This window comes from Anguilla rostrata, unplaced genomic scaffold, assembly GCF_018555375.3.
Source record: "Anguilla rostrata isolate EN2019 unplaced genomic scaffold, ASM1855537v3 scaf0381, whole genome shotgun sequence".
Taxonomy (NCBI): Eukaryota; Metazoa; Chordata; class Actinopteri; order Anguilliformes; family Anguillidae; genus Anguilla; species Anguilla rostrata.
In genome coordinates this window covers 398-7,907 of record NW_026985904.1, presented here as the reverse complement: position 1 = coordinate 7,907, position 7,510 = coordinate 398, and the positions used below count along the sequence as shown (strand labels likewise).

Here is a 7,510-nt window from a genome sequence, read left to right as displayed (position 1 = left end):
GTGCCATTTCTACTAACTACATTTCTTCACTTGGCTACTGTACAAAACCTTCTTATCAGCAAACGCCACATTTCTACATCATGTTACCTCGCCCTGTTCTCTATCCAGCCACATACAAACAATTACTATGTATGTACGTTCTGCAACTACCCATTAAAATATTACATTTAAAAACATGATTCAGTACTAGTACTGAACATGAAAAAACATAGCAGTGCAATAGATTTCACGTGTTACTTAACCCCCACTTTAACAGCTGGCACTTTATAGCGACTGTTATATATACCGTTCGATAAGGAATATAAGCTCGCTCATGGTCACTCCATTTACTTCGCACTATACTCCGTGATCATGTCAACTTTCACCTACATGCCCATTCTGCTAAAAACATATTGTTTCAACTCCGAAATTTAATAATTTCACCCTAATTTCTCTCACACTGTTGTTATTTTCTCATATGCAAAACCTGCTGGGACATATGCGTCTGCTCCTATTCTCCACTATCATGTTTTCCGGTTCTAGTTTAGCAAAACAGCGAAGAGGATTCCTACCTGCAGATAAGCCTATCAAAATGCCTTATAAACCTTACAAACACTAAAAGTGCATCTCCACGAAATAACAGACAACGGAGCAGGACAGAAGGCTACACAAGTTGCGACCTAGAGAGTTATAATTCTACGGGCTTGCTGATTCTTTTGTCAGTTGGATGGACGTGAGTACATACACTGGCCATATTTCACATGCATCTCTGATACGTTTTACACTTATACGCCACCGCACCCTTTGTCACAGCCACTGTTTTACATAGATAGCAAACCGAAACTGCTAAACAGTACACGCTCATCAGACTGTACAAATTCACACAAGGATAGCCATAATCCACAAACGTTCTTACAGGGTCACTTCGCATTTCTCACTCTCATAATAAAACTCTTTGCAAAAAGAAATGATATCTCATAAAAAACACGTTTACAACAAAAATGCCAAGTTACTCAAAAGTATTGACATCAAAATGACGCCAAGTTATGGAATGGAATGGAATGTGATGGTGAAGGGCTACTGGATCTCAAGGAGCTTGACAGTGATGAACTGCCTTCTGGGGACTGGAGTAGGGGGGTAGCACAACTTATGGCATCTGGCAATGAAAACAAAAATCTATCATTATGAATATTGACTAAAATTATGCCATAATTAATTAGATAAAACAATAAGCTTTTTAATACACTCTTTAATTTGGTAGTGAAGTAGTAAATATACAGTACCTGCTCATTTCCATGCATTTAAAAGTTTTCTGCACTGAATTGGTCGAATAACCTCTGCAATTTCCTGTTCTCTTATGTACTGCAAGTCATCTTTGCTTTCCACTCCCTGGTGTAAGATCGTTTCTTCTGGCACACTTGGCAGGACAGAAATGACTGCGTCCTTGATGCTCTCACTTATATCAGACATTCTGAAGGAAAGGAGTGGCGAAGGGCTATTAGAGACAGACCAAACATGTTGTACACAGGCAAAGGGTAATAGTCAAGCAGGCTTGCATGTTCGAGGCAGAAATAATTTGAAATGGGGTTCTCTGAGCCCATCTTTAGGCAGTAAATCCCCTGATCAAAAAGGAAATCAGACTGGCATTTCTCTGTGACAAAGTAAACACAACTGTTGCAAACAAGAATCAGTTCTATCTTGCCAAAGACTAGTCCCTCATCATTCTTCTCAAAGACAACACACGTGGCTTTTTTTGTAGCTTGTGCCTTTAACGGTGACATTGTGTACAGCCACAGAGCTACGTAGCTGGAGGCCTAAATAATCAACAGATCACAAATTCTTGAAGTTGTGTAATTTGCGAGCACACTGTTTAAAAAGTGTGTTTACTCTCAAACCTAAGGGTCCAAGAGCGAATAAGAGGCCCAAAGCAAAGTATCAGTTCAGGATAGTCACGTATATGATGACTGTAACCCACCTAAAGGGTCACTTAGCAGTAGGTAAATATTTTCAGGTTAAAGCTAGGTTCGTAAGGAGAGGTTATGAATGAAGAGATGGACACAATGAACAACCGGAGCCAGAAAGTAAGTGCAAAATGGTTAGAACTGTATTAAAGAAAACGTAATGACAATATGTAAAGCTTATCACATTCAAACACATTCATTTGTCTTCATATCAATGTCCTGAGTGTTGTAACTGTATTCACTGTCCATTCAGTTCTGAATGTCTTCTGTTCAGTCTGGTTCAGTTCAATTGGTCAAGTTCAATTTAGTTAGTTTCAAGTCAGTATTGTTGGTTGGGTGTACCCTTTTTACAAAAAATAAAGTATCAAATAAAATTGTGTAATTTCTCAATCACAATCCTACCACACCAGAGTGGGGTTGGGAGAAACAAGGGGTATCAGGGGGTTCTTCCTCAATGGATGAAGATGAATCAAGTTGATCAAGCTGGTCGGCTCGCCATCTCCCTCGTCAGGGAGAGAATCCTAGGTTCACAGGGTTCTTCTCAGGTATCCAAAAAACCCAGCCTGTATGACAACAGGCTATTATAACAACGGAATACTTTTCTCAATCTTAGTTTTTTTCTTTAAGGCATCATTGTAACCTCAAAAGTGTAAAAGTGTTACTAATAAACCAAATAGTACACTTTATAAATGTTCAACTGTACAGTTTCATTTTATCTTTTTCAGTACAGTTTCAGTTTATCTCATTCTATCACTCTTTAACCATTAATCATGAATTATGAGCAAGGTATTTTCCATATAGTCGATCAAGATGGCGCCGCGGATGGCTGCCTCGGTGTGTTGGTGCGCATTGTTTTGCCTTGTTTTGTTTGTAAATTCAGTGTTTTGCGATAGCATCCGGAACTCTTTCACCAGGGAAGAGCTCATGAATATCAGGGTAACAACTCCTGTGGATTTATTTCCGAACATTCTCATCACATCTGCGGAATTACTGGTCACTTTTGTCAAAGGTACGCTCACCCTTGTTCACGCAGTGAAACGCCGGAGGAGAGGGAAACGTGCCGGTGCGCTCGTGCGTCTCCGCAGACGCGGTCTACGCACTCCGTTACCGGGAATATTTCTATCTAACGTGCGATCGCTGTGCAATAAACTGGACGAACTCCAGCTACTGGTGGATAAAAACAGAGACTTTTCAACATCTTCCGTTTTGTGCTTCACGGAAACTTGGCTGTGTGGATCGATACCGGACTCTGCGCTGCAGCTGGCAGGCTTTCGCTATTCAGAGCGGATCGCGACACAGAGCGCTCCGGCAAAATGAAAGGTGGAGGTATTTGTTTTTATACAAACAGTGGCTGGTGTAAAGATGTTACAGTGATTATGCAGCACTGTTCTCCTGTTCTGGAAACTTTTTCATCAACTGCAAACCCTTCTACTCCCCCGCGAGTTCGCTTCATTCATTCTGGTCGGTGTTTACATTCCACCGCAAGCCCTCGTGCAGGAGGCACAGCGTACGCTCGCCGACCAGATACTGTGTGTGGAGCGGACAAACCCGGACTCTTTCGTTATCGTCCTCGGCGACTTTAACAAAGGGAATCTCAGCCACGAACTGCCTAAATACCACCAGTTGATTAAATGCCCGACCAGAGAGGAGAACACTTTAGATCACTGCTACAGTACAATCAACCGTGCCTATCACGCCGTCCCCCGCGCTGCACTGGGACACTCTGACCACATCATAGTCCACCTGATTCCTGCATACAGGCAGAAATTAAAACTCTGCAAACCTGTTGTGAGGACATCTAAGAAGTGGACCAGTGAAGCTATGGAGGATCTTCGCACGTGCTTGGACTGCACTGACTGGGATGTTTTCAGGACTGCTACCATCAGTCTGGATGAGTACACACAGGCTGTGACATCATACATCAGCTTCTGTGAGGACAGCTGTGTACCATCACGCACCAGGGTTATCTACAACAACGACAAACCCTGGTTTACAGCTAAACTCAGACAGCTAAGGCTGGCAAAGGAGGAAGCATTTAGGAGTGGGGACAAGGACCGGTTTAAAGAGTCTAAATACAGGTTTAGCAAGGCGGTGAGAGATGCTAAACGACTGTACTCTGAGAAACTCCAACAGCAGTTCTCAGAAAACAACTCGGCCTCTGTCTGGAAGGGCCTCAGACAGATCACCAACTACAAACCGAAAGCCCCCACTCCACTAATGACTTGCGCCTGGCCAACGACCTGAATGAGTTTTACTGCCGATTTGAAAGACAATGGGACAGTCCTGACACCATCCCCCGTGAACCCATTCACCAGCTCCAGACCACCAGCTCCTCCTCCCCATCTCAGCAGGAGCCCGGGCCTCTCTACAATCACCCACCTCAGAGGCCCCCTCCTCCTCCCCTATCACAATGACGACTCTCTCCCTCCTGGAGAGGGACGTTAACAGACTATTCAAGAGACAGAACCCCCGCAAAGCAGCTGGACCAGACTCTGTCTCTCCCTCCACCCTGAAGCACTGTGCCGATCAGCTGTCTCCGGTGTTCACAGACATTTTTAACACCTCACTGGAGACATGCCACGTACCAGCCTGCTTCAAGACCTCTACCATTATCCCCGTCCCAAAAAAACAAGGACCGCAGGACTCAATGACTACAGACCCGTCGCCCTGACCTCTGTGGTAATGAAGTCTTTTGAGCGCCTTGTACTGTCCCACCTCAAAACCATCACGGACCCACTCCTGGACCCCCTGCAGTTCGCATACAGAGCCAACAGGTCTGTGGACGATGCTGTAAACATGGCCCTCCACTTCATCCTCCAGCACCTGGACACTGCAGGAACCTATGTCAGGATCCTGTTTGTGGACTTCAGCTCCGCCTTCAATACCATCATCCCGGCTCTACTACAGGACAAGCTCTCCCAGCTGCACGTGCCTGACTGCACCTGCAGGTGGATCACCGACTCCTGTCTGACAGGAAGCAGCACGTGAAGCTGGGGAAACACGTCTCCGACTCCCGGACCATCAGCACCGGCTCCCCTCAAGGCTGCGTCCTTTCTCCTCTACTCTTCTCCCTGTATACCAATAGCTGCACCTCCAGTCATCAGTCAGTCAAGCTCCTGAAGTTTGCAGACGACACCACTCTCATTGGACTCATCTCTGGTGGGGATGAGTCTGCCTACAGGAGAGAGATTGAACATCTGGTGTCCTGGTGCAGCCATAACAACCTGGAGCTCAACGCCCTAAAGACAGTAGAGATGGTAGTGGACTTCAAAAGGAACGCAGCCCCACCCGCCCCCATCACCCTGCATGACTCCCCAGTCGACACTGTGGAGTCCTTCTGCTTCCTGGGCACCATCATCACCCAGGAGCTCAAGTGGGAGCTGAACATCACCTCTCTCACCAAGAAGGCTCAGCAGAGGATGTACTTCCTGCGGCAGCTGAAGAAGTTCAACCTGCCAATGACAATGATGGTGCACTTCTACACTGCCATCATTGAGTCCATCCTCACCTCCTCCATCACCATCTGGTACGCTGCTGCCACTGCCAAGGACAAGGGCAGACTGCAGCGTATCATTCGCGCCGCTGAGAGGGTGATTGGCTGCAATCTGCCATCCCTCCAGGACCCTGAGGCGGGCAGGAAAGATTGTGGCCGACCCCTCCCACCCTGGACACAAACTCTTGCAAACACTCCCCTCCGGCAGGAGGCTGCGGTCCATCAGGACCAAAACCTCACGTCATAAGAACAGTTTTTTCCCGACTGCAGCTGGCCTTATCAACAAGGCCCGGGACCCCCACTGATGCCACTGTCACTGTACTGTTATCCTGACCCCCACGGACACCAACAGACAGCACCTGTACTTAAAACCACTTTATCCCCTTGCACTATTGTTATTGTTTTGCACTATGTTTATGTTATGTTATGTTATGTTATGTTTTTTACTGCACTATTGTTCATCTTACTCTATTTATCTTATTTTATGTTCACTGTTACGCACCACCTGACCAAAACAAATTCCTTGTATGTGTAAACCTACTTGGCAATAAACCCGATTCTGATTCTGATTCTGATTCTGATGTAACTATAGCAAATAATTTAAACCATGAACTCAATATAAATACATGGCAATAAACCTTTAACAATCAAGTAAATCATTAGTTGATTGTAAAATCATTTAAATGCATGTGAACTAACCCTCTTGCACTGTCATGCACAATAGAAGATATGGCTACATCATATACCCAAATGTAGCGCACTTGCTAAGCGCTAGTGCATGGTTTCTAACAGTACTGCATTAGCTAACTTCATTTAAGTGCATAGGCTCAACTAATAGCCACCTTGAATGAGCTATAGCCTACTTAAAATTAACACAAGGTTATTACATGGCACATTCATACACATGTTACATAGCACATTCATACACGTATGATACAATAACAGTGCGATTCACGCTTTCAAATAGCAACATTCAACTTTATATGAGAGAAACTCAATAGCTATACATACCACGTGTGGCTAATGCTATTTTCAAGGAAACACGGAGTTAATAACACACGTGTTGCTGCTACAATGGCGATATTTTAGCTAAATTTCAAATTTAAACTCGCTGAAATCCCAAAGGAAGAAACTGAAGTGTGCAAACTGAAAAATATTAAACGCCACGTGTGGCTAATGCTATTTTCAAGGAAACACAGAGTCAATAGCACACGTGTTGCTGAAACAGTTACGATACTTTAGCAGATTTAACATTTAACTTACCAAGATCCCAAGGAAAGAGATTGAAGTGTGCGATCTGGAAAATATTTGGTCCGTGGGTCATTTACGGAGCTACTCTTTAGGTTTACTGCTTAAATTAACGATTATGATTTGTTACTTCTAATCGTCTTTTTCTTTCTCCCGTTCTCCCCTCTTGCTGTGCGACAAACAGTCTCAACCAAGTCCCTGGGAGTGGGCGGGGCTAACTATTTTCCAGAATGATCTTAAGACATTACTGCCTGTTACAGCCAATAAAACTAATTAGGGACGCAAAACAAGTCCTCCTAACAGTTAGGTAGGGAGCCTCCCTTTTCTTAAAGCTACAGGACTCTTTTAAAACGTTGCTATTTTTCTAACGGGTTACATGATGTTTCGGCTTAAGTGGGTGATTAGGAAAACAATACTGTCGACTCGGCAAATACTCCTCAATAAGGACTTTCAAGTAGGCCATCTGACTAGTTGCAATGGCAGGAGCACAAACAATTTCAACTTTTTGCCTTAGCAGCAACACAAATTGCCAAACTTCATTTTCAACTGGATTTTAAATTTTGTCCCCAATCAAGAGAGGCAGAAGTCTAAGGAAACACCAATTCTGGACAGCATGTCCACTCAATTCTCACTTCCTGGATTCATTTCGCATGGCTTATTGCTGGCGTCATCGCCGAGGTACCTGAAGTGATTAAGCTGTCCATTCAGTTCTCTATACGTGAAGAATTTCTGATTTGTGACAAAATGACTTAGGTATAGAGCGAAGTCATATGCGACGATACCTCAAATAAGTCATGGCCCAGACAAGGAGGCAGACCAAGTTGGCACA

At 44.3% G+C, this 7,510-nt stretch overlaps 1 long non-coding RNA gene across 1 annotated transcript; it reads right to left on the bottom strand.

Moving 5' to 3' along the window:
- Positions 1–247: 247 nt before the first annotated feature.
- On the bottom strand, positions 248–7,302 carry LOC135246478 (uncharacterized). Its single transcript, XR_010327713.1, has 3 exons — positions 6,697–7,302; positions 1,263–2,503; positions 248–1,135 (listed from the first exon to the last, which is right to left on the bottom strand). It is a non-coding gene; the product is annotated as an uncharacterized LOC135246478 (long non-coding RNA).
- Positions 7,303–7,510: the final 208 nt, after the last annotated feature.